Raw genomic sequence first — 17,335 nt, forward strand, 5'->3', positions numbered from 1 at the left:
TGGGGCAGCCATTGTGGAGAGCTAAGCACGGACCCAGCACTTCACTCCTAGGCTTAAACCCAAGAGAACTGAAAATAGGTGTTCGCTCAGAAACTTAGATGTGAATGTTCGTAGCAGGGCTGTTGGTGGTAATCAAAAAGTGAAAACAACCCAGAAGTCCATCAACATGAATGGATAAACCAAATGTGGTCTCTCCATGCAATGGAATGCTATTCGGCTAAAAAAAGGAGTGCGGTTCTGACCCCTGCTACAAGGTGGATGAACTGTAAGAACGTGACACTGAATGAAAGAAGCCAGACATGGAAGACCACATACCGTGTGATTTCATTGGTAGGAAACATCCAGAATAGACAAATCTATAGAGACACAAAGCAGATGAGTTGTTGCCAGGGGCTGGGTTTCCTTTTGGGGCAATGTTCTGGAACTGTAGAGGTGAGGGCTACACACCATTGTGGCTGCAATAAATGTCACCGAATTGTGCCCTTTAAGAGGGTTAATTTTATGTTATGTGAATTTCACCTCAAAAAATAGATCTATAGGTAATAGATGACAGGTGCAGTGAGTGATTGATTGATGATAGCTAGATGCTACATGATTGGTAGATAATAGAGAGATGATACGGGCGCCTGGGTGGCTCAGTCGGCTAAGCGACTGCCTTCGGCTCAGGTCATGATCCCGGAGTCCCGGGATCGAGTCCCGCATCGGGCTCCCTGCTAAGGGGGGAGTCTGCTTCTCCCTCTGACCCTCCCCCCTCTCATGGGCTCTCTATCTCACTCTCTCTCTCTCTCTCTCAATAAATAAATAAAAATCTTTAAAAAAAATAGAAAGATGATACATAGAGAGTTGATGGGTGACCGAGGCGTAGATGAGTGAGTAACCATTTAAAGCAGCCCAGGCAAGATGTGCTGAGGCTTGAAATCCCAAGCGTATTAGAGACTAGAAGAAAGTCGGGGGGGAGGGGTCAGACTCTGGGGGTAGTGGAGAAGCGTAGTCAAGGTGACCCTTGGGCTCTGGCTTAGGTGGCCAGCTGGGCAATGGCACCCTTAGCTGGAGGAGGGACAGGTTGTGCTTGAAGATACAAGGAGACAACCTGGAGAGGAGGTGCCTGGCGTTTCATCTGGGGGATGGGAAATAGCCTACATTTTACTTGAATTTGGGGGTTAGGATTTATTCTTGATCCCAGAAGAGGTGGCGAATTCAGAGGGCTAGGAGCTGTTCCTCCTTTTCTTCCCAAGATTGTTGAAGTTGTCACTACCTGATAATAAATCCTTTTTTTTTTTTAACTTACATAGTTAGAACGTTTCTGTGGTCTACCACCAAACCATAATTGATACAGATGGAAAGACATAGCCAGCAAATACTGTCCACGAGGAAGTTAGTGGAGAGAAATTAACATCGGACAAAGTAGACCTCAGGGCACAAATCATTATTAGGAATAAAAGAGGTCACTGCATAATGATTAAAGAAATAATTCATTTGAAAGCATTAACCATTAACATGTGTGCACCTGCCTAATGGTAGAAACTCAAATGCATATCAAACAAAAAAGTAGCCGTAAAAAGAAAAATTAATTAGTACACTTGCCACAATAAATTACACTGCGTCTCACTGCACATGGTAGCTCAAGAAGACAAAGCTTGTCAGACTATAGGAAAAATTGAACAAGCTTGATTAATGGACATCACCAAACTAGAGACTACACATTCTTTACAAGTTCACCTTGATCATTTAATAAAACTCACAATGTCCTAGGCCACAAAACAAATCTCAACAAATACTAAAAGAATTGGTATTGTACAAATCACGTTCTCAAACTGTGATAGAATAAAATCCTAAGTCAATGATAAAACTAAGGGCGCCTGGGTGGCTCAGTCGGTTGAGCATCTGCCTTCGGCTCAGGTTGTGATCCTGGGGTCCTGGGATGGAGCCCCGCGTTGGACTCCCTGCTCAGCGGGGAGCCTGCTTCTCCCTCTGCCTGCCGCTCGCCTGCTTGTGTGCGCTCTCTCGCTCTCTCTCTCTGTCAAATAAATAAATAATCTAAAAAAAAATAAAAAGAAAATTATTCTCCTTGACTCTTGTCCAAGGAAAAAGATAATCATATTTTTTAAAAAATGATAAAACTGGGGTGCCTGGGTGGCTCAGATGGTTAGGCATCTGCTTTCGGCTCAGGTCATGATCCTGAGGTCCTGGGATCGAGCCCCGCGTCGGGCTCCCTGCTCCATGGGAGCCTGCTTCTTTCTCTGCCTCTGCCTCTCTGTCTCTCTCCCTGTCTCTCATGAATAAATAAATAAAATCTTTTAAAAAAATGATAAAACTAAAATTAAGTCCTCTCATATGTTTGGAAATTTTAATGTACAAATGTAAATTTTAAAATACACTTTCAAATAACTGACTGGTGCAAGAAGAATTATAATGAAAATCTAACAACAGAGCTGAACAACAAAGAAAACACTACATATAACAATGAATAGGGGCGCCTGGGTGGCTCAGTCGGTGAAGCGTCTGCCTTCGGCTCAGGTCATGATCCCAGGGTCCAGGTATCAAGCCCCGCATCTGGCTCCCTGCTCAGCGGGGAGTCTGCTTCTCCCTCTCCCTCTGCCCCCCCCCCCCCCTACCCCCCCCCCCCTCCCTCTTCCCTCTCTGTCTCGAATAAATAAAATCTTAAAAAAAAAAAACAACCATATAGGATGTTGCTCAAGCAGTGCTTAGGAGGAAATGTATAGCCTTAAAAAGAATAAGATGAGCACCAACTCAGGAAGCTAGAAAAACCACGGCAGAATAAACCCAGAAAAAGCAGAAAAAAGGAAATCACAAAAACAGCAGAAATTAATGAAATGGAAAAAAGAAAGATCAATAAAGCCAAAAGTTTGTTCTCTGAAATTTGCAAAATAAACCAGTCTCTGGTGAGAATGAAAGGAGAGAATGTATAACTAGACGATCCTAGGAAGGAAAATAGGGATAAAGCGACAGATAACAACAGCTGTGTCAAGCACAATGGGAGAGTCTGTGTAAAGCAGGGGAGCTTGGACACCTGTGTAGTACTTGCTTCTAAAAACACCATGAAAATGACAGTAAGGGGATGACAAGTGCAGAAAGGAATAAGTTCACCACAGAAAAGGAGAGGAGTGAATGCCTACCGAGAATGTTTTAGAAGCTGGAAAACAGGTGGAAGAGGCAGCCAGGGGCAAGGGCTGGCTTGCAAAAGAGCTGGAAGCACCAGATACCGCAGAAGAAAATATGTATGCGTGGTGGTGGGGGGCAGACAGGAGGATTGATTGAAAATCTATATAAGAAGCTGCTAGATCATACACACACACACACACACACACACACACACACACACACACAAAGAAGCTTCTAAATGTTCACATCTTTGCCCCACCTCTTGCAGAAGACCAGACTTTACTCTCCATCAAATTAGAACAGAAGGCCTGTGGAAATGCAGGGGCGCCCGAGTGGTGCAGTCGGTTAGGCGTCCGACTCTTGGTTCCAGCTCAGGTTGTGATCTCAGGGTCAGGGGATGGAGCCCCCTGTCAGGCTCCACGCTCAGTGCAGAGTCTGCTTAAGCGGCTCCCTCTCCCTCTGCACTTCCTCTCTGTCTCTCTCAATATGTAATAAAGAAATCTTTAAAAAGAAGGTCTGTGGAGTGCTCTCTTCGGCAGCCCATATACTAAAAGAAGGTCTGTGGAAATGCAAGTCAAGGTCACGGTGAAATATCCTTTTATTCCCACTGATTGGCAGAAATGAAAGAGTCTGACAATCCCAAGCATTGGCGGTGATATGGAGTAGCAGGAATCCATACACTGCGGGGGAGGGAGGCGGTGTTCTGGAAACTGATATAACCACTTTGGAAGAGAATTTGGCATTATCTAATAGAGTCGGAGATGTACGTGTTTATGACCTAAGAGTGTCACTCCTGGGCACATCCTAGAGAAGGTCTTTTACAAATAAACAAGATCACATGTACAAATCATTCACAGCAGCATTGTTTACAATACACCAAAGCTAGAAACAAGCCATCTTCTCTGTATCATTCCAATTTTAGTACATGGGCTGCCGAAGTGAGCACTCCACAAAAAGAGTGGATCAAATACGGCTGTATGCCTCAACTTGGATTATGTCACAAATGTAATGTGGAATTAAAGCAACAAGTTGGAGTGGCGCCTGGGTGGCTCAGTCGTTAAGTGTCTGCCTTCGGCTCAGGTCATGATCCCAGGGTCCTGGGATCGAGCCCCGCATCGGGCTCTCTGCTCCGCTGGAGGCCTGCCTCTCCCTCTCCAGCTTCCCCCCTGCTTGTGTTCCCTCTCTCGCCGTGTCTCTCTCTGTCAAATAAGTAAATAAAAAATCCTAAAAAAAAATAAAAAATAAAAAAGCAACAAGTTAGAGAAATATACACCTGGTTACAATTCTATTTATATAAAGGTCAAAAGATGCAAAACTAACTAATGTTGTTTAGGGATAATGCATATTTTGGAAAAGTATAAAGAAAAACAAGGAAAGGGTAGCAGTGGCCTCTGTTGAGGGGGGAGGAGGGGACACGGGGGCCCCAGAGGCTTTGGAGTGCGGTCATCCAGCGGATGGCGGGGACACAGGTGTAGTGCTTTATCATCATTCTCCAGACAATTCGCAGAACTGCTGTGTGCTCTCGTGTATGCATGTGGTTGAATAAAATGAACTTGCCATTTTCATAGGTCAAAATAGCTGACTATTAAGCAGTTTCATCTGCCTTTTGACCTACCAAATTTCGTAATAATAGAATAAAACCAAAAGACTTAAGCTAATAAATGTAAACTGTGATGAAATGGGCATGCTCCTAAGAAAATATTGTTTATCAAAAACTAACTCAAAGGACGCCTGGGTGGCTCAGTCTGTTGAGCGTCTGCCTTCAGCTCAGGTCATGATCCCGGGGACCTGGGATTGAGTCCTGTGTCGGGCTCCTTGCTCGGCGGGGAGCCTGCTTCTCCCTCTGCCTGCCGCTCCCCCTGCTTGTGATCTCTCTCTCTCTCTTTCTCTCTCTGACAAATAAAATCTTCAAAAAAAAATTAACTCAAAATAGAAAAACTCATCCAAAAATTCATATGGAATCTCAAGGGACCCCAAATAGCCAAAACAATTCTGAAAAGGAAGCACAAAGTTGGAGGAGTCACACTTCCGGATTTCAAAACCTGTTGCAAAGCTACAGGAACCCAGACAGTGTGGTACTGGCATGAAGACAGACAAACAGGCCTGTAGAACAGAGTAGAGACCCAGGCATAAGTCCTGACGTATATGGTCAAATGACCTTTGACAAGGGTGCCACGACCATTCAATGGGGAAAAGACAGTCTTTGCAACAAATGGTGCTGGGAAAACTGGACAGCCACATGCAGAAGAATGAAACTGGACCACTATCTTACATCATATACAAAAAGCAACTCAACACCATTTACGGGCCTAAACATAAGACCCAAAACTGTAAAACTCCTAGAAGAAAACACAGGGGGCAAAGCATCATGACATTGGATTTGGCAATGACTTTTTGGAAATGACACCAAAAGCTCAGGCAACAACAGCAAAGAGTAGACAAATGGAACCACACCAAACTGAGAAACTTTAGTGCATCCAAGGACTGTGCAATCAACAGAGTGCAAGGCCCCCCATGGAATGGGAGAAAATATCTGCAAATCATACATCTGAGAAGGGGTTACTATCCGGAATACATAAAGAACTCCTACAACTCAACAACAAAAAAATCAAAGTCTCCAATTAAAAACTGGGCAAAGCAGGGGCACCTGGGTGGTTCAGTCGTTAAGCGTCTGCCTTCGGCTCAGGTCATGGTCCCGGAGTCCTGGGATCGAGTCCCACATGGGGCTCCCTGCTCCACGGGAAGCCTGCTTCTCCCTCTCCCACTCCCCCTGCTTGGTTTCCCTCTCTCGCTGTGTCTCTCTCTGTCAAATAAGTAAATAAAATATTTTTTATTTTTAAAAGAGTTTATTTATTTGAGAGAGAGAATGAGAGAGAGAGAGCACATGAGAGGGGGGAGGGTCAGAGGGAGAAGCAGACTCCCTGCTCAGCAGGGAGTCCGACGAGGGACTCAATCCCGGGACTCCGGGATCATGACCTGAGCCGAAGGCAGTCGCTTAACCAACTGAGCCACCCAGGCGCCCAATAAAATATTTTTTAAAAAATGGGCAACGGTGCCTGGGTGGCTCAGTCATTAGGCGCCTGCCTTCGGCTCAGGTCATGATCCCAGGGTCTTGGGACTGAGCCCCACATCAGGCTCCCTGCTCCGCGGGAGGCCTGCTTCTCCCTCTCCCTCTGCCACTCCCCCTGCTTGTACTCCCTCTCTCTGTGCCTCTCTATCAAATAAATAAATGAAATTTTTTTTTAAAGATTTTATTTATTTATTTGAGAGAGAGAATGAGAGATAGAGAGCACGAGAGGGAAGAGGGTCAGAGGGAGAAGCAGACTCCCCGCCGAGCAGGGAGCCCGATGTGGGACTCGATCCAGGGACTCCAGGATCATGACCTGAGCCGAAGGCAGTCGCTTAACCAACTGAGCCACCCAGGCGCCCTAAATAAATGAAATTTTTAAAAAAATGGGCAAGGGACTAGAGTAGACATTACTCCAGAGACGACATACAAATGGCCAACAAATATATGAAAAGATGCTCAACATCACTCATCATCAAGAAATGTACATCAAAACCACAATAAGATACCACTTCACACCCACTAGGATGATTACTATTTTAAAAAACAGAAGGCGGGGCGCCTGGGTGGCACATTCGGTTAAGTGTCCGCCACTTGGTTTCAGCTCAGGTCATGATCTCAGGGTTGCGCGGGAGTCTGCTTGAGGATTCTCTCTCTCTCCCTGCCCCACACGTGCTCTCTCTCTCTCAAATAAATAAATAAATCTTAAAAAAAAAAAAAAGCAGAAAATATCAGGTGTTGGCAAGGATGCAAAGAAGTTGGAAACTTGTGCAGTGCTGGGAATGATAAAATGGTACAAGTGCCACAGAACAGTATGGAGGTTTCTGAAAACATTTAAAATAGAACCACCATATGACCCAGCAATCCTATTTATGGAGAGAGAAATATCCAAAAGAATGGAAAGCAAACATATTTGTGAGGGGGTTGGTTTTTTAGATTTTTATTTAAATTCAATTAACTGGGGCGCCTGGGTGGCTCAGTCAGTTGGGTGTCTGCTTTCGGCTCAGGTCATGATCCCGGGGTCCTGGGATCGAGCCTTGTATCGGGCTCCCTGCTCCGCGGGGGGCCTGCTTCTCCCTCTCCCTCTCCCTCTGCCACTCCCCCTGCTTGTGCTCTCTCTCTGACAAATAAATAAAAATTTTTTTTAAGAAGAGTCTCTTATGGTTTGTCTCCCTCTTTGATTTCATCTTATTTTATTTTTCCCTCCCTTCCCCTACAATCCTCTGTTTTGATTCCACACATGAGTGAAATCATATGATACATGTCTTTCTCTGATTGACTTATTTCGCTCAGCATAATACCCTCTAGTTCCATCCACATCGTTGCAAATGGTAAGATTTCATTTTTTGATGGCTAATAGTCGTATATTTATTTATTTATTTATTTATTTATTTATTTATTTATTACCTCTTCTTTGTCCATTCATCTGTCGATGGACAGCTGGGATCTTTCCATAGTTTGGCTATTGTGGGCATTGCTGCTATAAACACTGGGGTGCAGGTGCCCCTTCAGATCACTCCATTTGTATCTTTGGGGTAAGTGCCCAGTGGTGCAATCGCTGAGTCCTAGGGTAGCTCTATTTTTAACGTCTTGAGGAACCTCCCTACTGTTTTCCAGAGTGGCTGCAGCAGCTTGCATTCCCACCACCAGTGTGGGAGGGTTCCCCTTTCTCTGCATCCTTCTCCAACATCTGTTGTTTCCTAGGTTGTTGATTTTAGCCATTCTGCCTGGTGTGAGGTGGTATCTCATCATGGTTTTGATTTGTATTTCCCTGATGCCCAGTGATGTTGAGCATTTTCTCATGTGTCTGTTGGCCCTTTGGATGTCTTCTTTGTGTTTTTTGTTGTTGTTGTTGTTTTGTTTTGTTTTTTCTTAAAGCCTTTACTCTTGAAACATGATGGAAAAATGCGACAGGTACACACGGAAAAGACATGATCACAGTTAAAAGTGAGGACAATCTAACCAGAAAGCTTTAACGCCTGTCAGCTAATGTTGAAGCTAAAGTTCTGAGTGTGGCATGCTGCAGGGCTGAAAGAAATGGTAATTAGTATTCTTCTCCTTCTTCTTCACCCTCTCCTTCAACAGAATCCACACCAACCTCCTCATAATCCTTCTCAAGGGCAGCCATATCCTCACGGGCCTCAGAAAAGGATGTCTTCTTTGGAGAAATGTCTGTTCATGTCTTCTGCCCATTTCTTGATTGGATTATTTGTTCTTTGGGTGTTGAGTTTGATAAGTTCTTTCTAGATTGTGGATACTAGCCCTTTATCTGATACGTTATTTGCAAATATCTTCTCCCATTCTGTCGGTTGGCTTTTGGTTTTGTCGACTGTTTCCTTTGCTGTGCAAAAGCCTTTTATCTTGATGAAGTCCCAATAGTTCATTTTTGCCTTCGTTTCCCTTGTCTTTGAAGACTGTCTAGCAAGAAGTTGCTGCGGCTGAAGTCAAAGAGGTTGCTGCCTGTGTTCTCTTCTAGGATTTTGATGGACTCCTGTCTCACATTTAGGTCTTTCACCCATTTGGGTTTATTTTTGTGTGTGGTGTAAGAAAGTGGTCCAGTTTCATTCTTCTGCATGGGGCTGTCCAATTTTCCCAACACCATTTGTTGAAGAGACTGTCTTTTTTCCATTGGACATTCTTTCCTGCTTTGTCGAAGATGAGTTGACCATAGAGTGGAGGGTCCATTTCTGGGCTCTCTATTCTGTTCCATTGAGCTATGTGTCTGTTTTTGTGCCAGCACCATGCTGTCTTGATGATTACAGCTTTGTAATTGAGCTTGAAGTCCGGAATTGTGATGCCGCCAGCTTTGGTTTTCTTTTTCAACATTCCTTTGGCTATTCAGGGTCTTTTCTGGTTCCATACAAATTTTAGGATTGTTTGTTCCAGCTCTGTGAAAAATGTTCATGGTATTTTGATAGGGATTACATTGGATGTGTAAATTGAAAGCAGAGATACTCGGATATCCAAGGTCACAGCAGGAATATTCATGATAGCCAACCTGAGCGTCCATCAGCTGATGAATGGTTGAACAAAATGTGGTCTCTCCACACAATGTAATATTATTCTTTCTGAAAAAGGAAGGAAATCCTGCCATACACAGCTACAACATGGATGAACCCCGAGGACATTATGCCAAGTGAAAGAAGCCAGTCACAAATGACAAATACTGTATGATTCCACTTCTATGAGCTATCTAAAGTAGTCAAATTCGTAAAAACGGGAAGTAAAATGATAGGTGCCAAGGGCTGGAGGAAGGGGCCAAAGGAGAGTCGTTTGATAGAGTTTCAGCTTTACAAGATGAAAGTTCTGGAGATCTGTTTCATAACAATATAAGCATACTTAACACTATTGAACTGTAAAATGGTCAGGATGGGAAATTGTATGTGATGAATTTCTTACCACACACACACAAAAATGGACTCAAGGAAAAGCAGAAAACCTGAACAGTCCTGTAATTATTAAAGAAATTGGATCGGTAGTTTAAAATGTATGGATAGAGGGGCAAGAGACAGCAAAACCAAGGTTTGTAGATGAATTTTATCAGATCTTCAAGAAACGAATAACCCCTCTGTCAGATAAATTGTTCCAAGGAAGAGAAAAAGAAAAAAAAAAGCTCTCCCAACACAGTTTATGATGTCTCTATACCAAAGCTCAGCAAGGGTAATACAAGGCAGAAAGAAAGAGGCTGAGGGGGAGGGAGGGAAGGAGGGAGGGACGGAGGAAGGGAGGGAGAGAGGGAGGGAGAGAGGGAGGGAGGGAGGGAGGGAAGAAGGAAGGAAGGAAGAGAAAAAAAGGAAGGCAATCCAATCCAGAACTATATATGAAAAAAATACACCATGACACGGTTAAGTTTAGCCCAGATAATGCAAAGGTGGTTTAACATTAGAAAATCAATTAATGTGGGTGCCTGGGTGGCTCAGATAGTTAAGCGTCTGCCTTCAGCTCAGGTCATGGTCCCAGGGTCCTGGGATCGAGTCCCGCGTCGGGCTCCCTGCCCCGCGGGGAAGCCTGCTTCTCCCTCTGCCTCTATCTCTCTGTCTCTCATGAATAAATAAATAAAATCTTAAAAAAAAAAAAGAAAATCAATTAATGTAATTTGCCATATTAACGGATGGGAGGAAGAAACTCCTGTGACCATCTCAATGCTCTGGGAAAAAGCATTTGATAAAATTCCACACATAGCAAGCTGGGACTGACAGGGAACCTCCTTACTCTCATAAAGGTGTCTACCAAACACTCCCCACCAACACTGTACTTAACGGTTAAACATTGAGAACATTCCCTTTGCTTTTTTTTGCTTTTTTTTTTAAGATTATTTATTTATTTGAGAGAAAGAGAGCGTGCACGAGGTGGGGGGAGGGGCAGGGGGAGAGGAAGAAGCAGACTCCCCGCTGACAGGGAGCCCAATGACAACGTGGGGCTCCATCTGACCGGGGTGGGGGGGCTCGATCCAACTGGGTGCTCGATCCCAGGCCCCTGGGATCATGACCTGAGCTGAAAGCAGACACTTAACCCACTGAGCCACCAAGGCGCCCCTCCCTTTGCTTTCATTCAGTTTTGTACTATCCAGGAAAGTAAAGTGAAAAAAAAAGAAACTGTAAGTTCATCAGGGATATTGGTGTGTAATTCTCCTTTTTGATGGGGTCTTTGTCTGGTTTTGGGATCAGGGTAATGCTGACCTCATAGAATGAGTTTGGAAGTCTTCCTTCCATTTCTATTTTTTGAAACAGCTTCAGGAAAATAGGTATGATTTCTTCTTTAGGTGTTTGGTAGAATTCCCCTGGGAAGCCATCTGGCCCTGGATTCTTGTTTTTTGGGAGTTTTTTGGTTACTGCTTCAACTTCCTTGCTGGCTATTGGTCTGTTCAGATTGTCTACTTCTTCCTATTTCAGTCTTGGTAGTTTTTAAGTGTCCAGGAATGCATCCATTTCTTCCAGATTGCCTAGTTTGTTGGCATATAGCTGTTGGTAATAAGTTCTAATAATTGCCTCTATTTCCTTGGTATTGGTTGTGATCTCTCCCCTTTCATTCATGATTTTATTAATTTGGGTCCTTTCTCTTTTCTTTTTGATAAGTCTGGCCAGAGGTTTATCGATCTTATTAATTCTTTCAAAGCACCAGCTTCTAGTTTCGTTGATCTGTTTTACTGTTCTCCTAGTCTCTATTTCATTGATCTCTGCTCTAATCTTTATTATTTCTTTTCTCCTGCTTGGTTTGGGCTTTATTTGCTATTCTTTCTCCAGATCCTTTAGGTATAAGGTTAGCCTGTGCATTTGGGATTTTTCTAATTTTTTGAGAGAGCCTTGGATGGCTATGTACTTCCCTCTAAGGACAGCCTTTGCAGTATCCCATAGGTTCTGGACTGATATGTTTTCATTTTCATGGGTCTTTTTTTTTTTTTAATAGATACAGAACATCTTTTTTTTTTCTTTAGGATTTTATTTATTTATTTGACAGAGACAGAGATAGCAAGAGCAGGAACACAAGCAGCGGGAGTGGGAGAGGGAGAGCAGGCTTCCCTCCGAGGAGGGAGCCCGATGTGGGACTCGATCCCAGGACCCTGGGATCATGACCTGAGCTGAAGGCAGACGCTTAACGACTGAGCCACCCAGGCGCCCTCATTTTCATAGGTTTGCATGAACTGTTTAAGTTTCTTTTTAATTTCCTGGTTGAATGACCCATTCATTCTTTAGCAGGATGCTTTTTAACCTCCAAGTATTTGCATTCCTTCAAAATTTTTCCTTGTGGTTGAGTTCCAGTTTCAATGCATTGTGGTTTGAAAACCTGCAGGGAATGATCTCAGTCTTTTGGTATCGGTTGAGACCTGATTTGCGACCCAGTATGTGATCTATTCTGGAAAACGTTCCATGTGCACTCAAGAAGAATGAGTATTCTGTTGTTTTAGGATGGAATGTTCTGTATATATCTGCAAAGTCCATCTAGTCCAATGTGTCCTTCAAAGCTCTTGTTTCTTTGTTGACCTTCTGCTTAGATGATCTATCTATTGCTGAGAGTGGAGTCTTGAAGTTTCCTACTATTAATGTATTATTATCGGTATGGTTCTTTATTTTGGTTAATAGGTGGTTTATGTCGTTGGCTACTCCCATGTCCCTCTTCATCTTTTACTACAGTCTTTGGTTTAAAATCTAATTTGTCTGATATGAGAATTGCTACACCCACTTTCTTTTGAGGTCCGTTGGCATGATAAATGGTTCTCCATCCCCTCACTTTCAATCTGGAGGTGTCTTTAGGTTCAAAATGAGTCTCTTGTAGATAGCATATGGATGGGTCCTGCTTTTGTATCTAATCTGAAACCTTGTGTGTGTCTCTTGATGGGAATACTCAGCCCGTTCATGTTGAGAGTGACTATATACAAAGATAAACTCAAAATGGATGAAAGACCTAAATGTAAGACAGAAATCCATCAAAATCCTAGAGAAGAACATAGGCAGTAACCTCTTCAACATTGGCCACAGCAACTTCTTTCAAGACATATCTCTAAAGGCAAGGGAAACAAAAGCAAAAATGAACTTCTGGGACTTCATCGAGATAAAAAGTTTCTGGACAGCCAAGGAAACAGTCAACAAAACTAAGAGGCAACCCACAGAATAGGAGAAGATATTTGCAAATGACATTACGGATAAAGGGCTGGTATCCAAGATCTGTAAAGAACTTCTCAAACTCAACACCCAAAGAACAAATAATCCAGTCAAGAAATGGGCATGAACAGACACTTCTCCAAAGAAGACATACAAATGGCCAACAGACACATGAAAAAATGCTCAACATCACTGGGCATCAGGGAAATACAAATCAAAACCACAATGAGATACCACCTCACACCAGTCAGAATGGCTAAAATGAACAAGACAGGAAACAACAAGTGTTGTTGGTGGGGATGTGGAGAAAGGGGAACCCTCCCACACTGTTGGTGGGAATGCAAGCTGCTGCAGCCACTCTGGAAGACAGCATGGAGTTTCCTCAAGGCGTTAAAAACAGAGCTACCCTATGACCCAGCAATTGCACTACTAGGTATTTACCCCAAAGATACAGACGTAGTGAAAAGAAGGGGCACATGCACCCCAGTGTTTATAGCAGCAATGTCCGCAATAGCCGAACTGTGGAAGGAGCCGAGATGCCCTTCAACAGACGAATGGATAAAGAAGATGCGGTCCATATATACAATGGAATATGACTCAGCCATCAGAAAGGATGAATACCCAACTTTTACATCCACATGGATGGGACTGGAGGAGATTATGCTGAGTGAAGTAAGTCAAGCAGAGAAAGACATGTATCATATGGTTTCACTTATTTGTGGAACATAAGAAACAGAGCAGAGGACCACAGCGGAAGGGAGGGAAAACTGAACAGGAAGAAATCAGAGAGGGAGACAAACCATGGGAGACTCTGGACTCCGGGAAACAAACTGAGGGTTACAGAGGGGAGGGGGTGGGGGATGGGGTACCCGGGTGATGGGTATTAAGGAGGGCACGTGATGTGATGAGCACTGGGTGTTATAAGCAACTAATTAATCGTTGAACACTACATCAAAAACTAATGATGTACTCTATGTTGGCTAACTGAACATAATAAAAAAAAGAAACTAGCTAGAAGGACTGGAAAAGAAGAAACACAATAGTTATTAGTGGCAGATGAGATGATTGTGTAAGTAGAAAAAGGAACAGAGGGGCTCCTGGGTGGCTCAGTCAGTGAAGCCCCTGCCTTCGGTTCAGGTCATGACCCCAGGGTCCTGGGATCGAGCCCCGTGTCAGGCTCCCTGCCCCGCGGGGAGCCTGCTTCTCCCTCTCCCTCTGCCTGCCGCTTCCCCCTGCTCGTGCTCTCTCTGTCAAATAAGTAAATAAATAAATAAATAATCTTTTTTTTTTTTTAAAGATATTACTTATCTATTTGACAGAGAGAGACAGCGAGAGAGGGAACACAAGCAGGGGGCGTGGGAGAGGGAGAAGCAGGCTTCCCGCCGAGCAGGGAGCCCGATGCGGGGCTCCATCCCAGGACCCCCGGGATCATGACCTGAGCCGAAGGCAGCTGCCCAACTGACTGAGCCACCCAGGTGCCCCATAAATAAATAAATAATCTTTTTTTTTTAAGATTTTATTTATTTGTTTGAGAGAGAGAATGAGACAGAGAGGGAGCATGAGAGGGGGGAGGGTCAGAGGGAGAAGCAGACTCCCTCCTGAGCAGGGAGCCCGACGCGGGACTCGATCCTGGGACTCCAGGATCCTGACCCGATCCGAAGGCAGTCGCTTAACCAACTGAGCCACCCAGGCGCCCAGTAAATAATCTTAAAAAAAAAAAAAAGGAAGAGGAACAGAATCCACAAAAGGAATCCAAAAAGAATCATTAGACTTCATAGCAACGATACAGTCGGAAGGTCACTGAGCAAGAAGACAGACAGCATTTACCGTGGCATCAAAAGTCTAACAAATGAGGTGCCAGTCCTCTAGGGAAACAATATATTTTTTAAAGGATCCTAATAAAGAGAGAGATACACTATGTTCATAGAAGGGGAAACAATATTTTAGAGATAGCTAGTCTCCAAAGTGATTCAGAATTCAACAAAATCTCTATTTACCCCTTCAAAGAAATCCCAACAGACTTTTTCCTAGAACTTGACAAGCTGTTTCTTAAACTTTTAAGGAAAACTAAAAGCCCTAGAATAGGCAAGAAAATCTTGAAAGATGATGAGAAGGAGCAACAAACTGAGGGGGAAAGCAAGGAGAAGGAAAAGGGGAAAGGGGAGAAAAGGAAGCTTTAAAGCTTTCATAAGTGTAGCAGGGGCAGACAAAGACACCAAAGGGACAGAGGGGGAGCCGCCTGGCCACCTGGGCCTGGACAGGGCATGTAACCAAGGGCTCAGCGCACGTCAGTGGCTGGATGGGCTGAACACTGGGGCTCGGACGACAGCCCTCCATGTGGAAAAGGAGAAAACGTGACCCCTACCTCACACCACCTGTGCACAAATCCACTCTAGATGACTTGAAGAATACCTGAATATGAAAATCTATTTTAAAAAATTAGAAAAGAGACCCAGGAGACAATTTCTATGATCTTGGGTAAGGGTCTCCTGGATTCTCCTGCCTCCACTGCCTCCACCCCACCCAACAGGATTCTGCCCCCTCCACCCAGGGCCACCAGCTTACACTTGTCCAAATTCAAAGCTATTTACAAGATCATGGTGACATAAGTCCAGGTTCTCCCTGATTTGCTCACCTCCGCACCCACCTGCAGGCCATTTCCCCTCCTGCCCAGCGCCTGCCTTGGTTCATGGTTCAGGGCCACATGGCCTGATGGTTAAGTGCAGGGGGCCCGCAGTTGACTCTTAGCCTGGCCACTAACTGGCTGTGCAACTTTGTGCAGGTTTCCCAACCTCCCGTGCCTCAGTTTCCCAACCTTTGAACTGGAGGAAATAACTGTACCCCCTCCAGGGTCATCAGAAGGAGTGAATGAGGGCGCCTGGGTGGCTCAGTCGGTTAAGCGACTGCCTTCGGCTCAGGTCATGATCCTGGAGTCCCGGGATTGAGTCCCGCATCGGGCTCCCTGCTCGACGGGGAGTCTGCTTCTCCCTCTGACCCTCTTCCCTCTCGTGCTCTCTGTCTCCCATTCTCTCTCTCTCAAATAAATAAATAAAATCTTAAAAAAAAAAAAAAAGAAGGAGTGAATGAGTTAGCATAACATAACAGAACACTTAGACCAGCTCTGGTGGTCAGGAAGACATCAGCAGGAGCAGAACTGTGTGGTTCAAGATCAGCTTAAATCTCACTTCCTCTGTGAAGTTCTCCCTGAGACCTGGCTCCCCTCCTTGGTGCCCCAGTGTGTCCTCCCTCCAGAGATGGGCTCTTCTGGCAGTGGGGTCTCATCTGTTGGCAAGTAGTTCTGCCCCTGAGGCCCTGGAGACTCTTGGATCGGGTGGCGGTGGGCTTTGTCTCTGGACAGTGCCACCGCAAGGCGCTTAGTGGAAGGCTACGGAATGCCCTCCTGCCCACGCAATGGGAGGGCACAGCCCCGGCTCTCACCTGCTCCAGCCAGGTGCCCACGGCCAGCCCTCCGCCGTGCCCACCATGGCCGGCAGAGGGCAGCAGCGCCCTGCCCTGCACCATCAGGCAACCGGGCGGGCGGGGAGGGACTGGGCGGCCCGGCCGCCCCGCCAGGATAAGTCGGGTTGGGCGCGATTGCATTGTGGCGAGGGAGGCCGGGGCTCGGCTGGGACGCACTTCTGGCACAGCCAGCTGCTCTTCAACCCCAGGTAGGCAGGAGCTGGGGCTGGCGAGGGTGCGGGGCGCCAGGGTCGCTGGGTCGTGGGGCACCGCCGTGGGGCGTGCTGGCACCTGGGAGAAGCCAAGGGTCTGCAGAGCCGACTCGCCTGATAGGGCAAAGGCCATCAGGAACCAGTCCAAGCCCTGAGACAGCAGCTCCTGATGCCTTAGGGACGCACTACCCCCTGAGGCTGTGGCCCCGGAGCTGGAAGGGAGGACCCCAGGCTTCTAACCCCAAATGGGAAAGCTGGCCGGCGGGGCTGGGTGCTGGGGGCAGGGCACCGGGTAGGGCGGAGGCCCGCCTGGCTCCCCACCCCCCACAGCCACCCAACCGGCCCAGCCAGGTGGCAGTGAGCCCCACAGGCTGCCACCTCGCCCTGGAGCCCGGAGCCTGCCGCTGGAGCCTGCTGCTGCCGTGCACCATGGAGAAAGTGGGGACCCCAGCCTGAGTGCACCTGCCCCTGCAGCCCTAGGCCAGGGCCCCAGCTCTGTGAGCTTCGTGCGCAGATGGTGCCCTGTGGGGTTGGCAGGAGAGCCAGCTGCCACGCCGTTCCCCACCCCGTTCGGCACCCCAGGCACGGAGGGGAGCCCTAGGCCCATCCCGGGATGGTGTTTCCCTGGGGGAGGGGGGAAGGGAACAGCCCGGCAACCAGTTGCCGGGGCCGGAAGCCAAGTGCTGGGTTCCTGGGGGCCATGGCCCCCACCCGGTCCTCTGCATCCCCCAGCAGCGTCCTCCACTGGCACCGCCCACGACCATCAGGCTGTACCTGGCACGACTTTACGAGTCCCCTGAGGCGGGGCTAGATGGAGACAGGTCGCCTGCTCTCTGGCCAGTCTTATTCCAGGCCAAGGGGGCTGGGGGGGGGGG

The 17,335-nt window shown here is 46.2% G+C and overlaps 1 protein-coding gene across 2 annotated transcripts in view; it reads left to right on the forward strand.

Annotated features, from left to right (window-relative positions):
* The first annotated feature begins 16,345 nt into the window (after positions 1–16,345).
* PLXNB3 (plexin B3) overlaps positions 16,346–17,335 on the forward strand; it is a 15,791-nt gene continuing 14,801 nt past the window's right edge. For both annotated transcript variants that reach the window (XM_025862908.2, XM_073887916.1), the window contains exon 1: positions 16,346–16,457. The gene's annotated coding sequence lies outside the window, so the exon portion shown is untranslated. The remainder of the gene's footprint in view (positions 16,458–17,335) is intronic.

This window comes from Callorhinus ursinus, unplaced genomic scaffold (genome assembly GCF_003265705.2).
Source record: "Callorhinus ursinus isolate GAN/ISIS: 27379988/994484 unplaced genomic scaffold, GSC_fseal_2.0 scaffold84, whole genome shotgun sequence".
Lineage (NCBI taxonomy): Eukaryota > Metazoa > Chordata > Mammalia > Carnivora > Otariidae > Callorhinus > Callorhinus ursinus.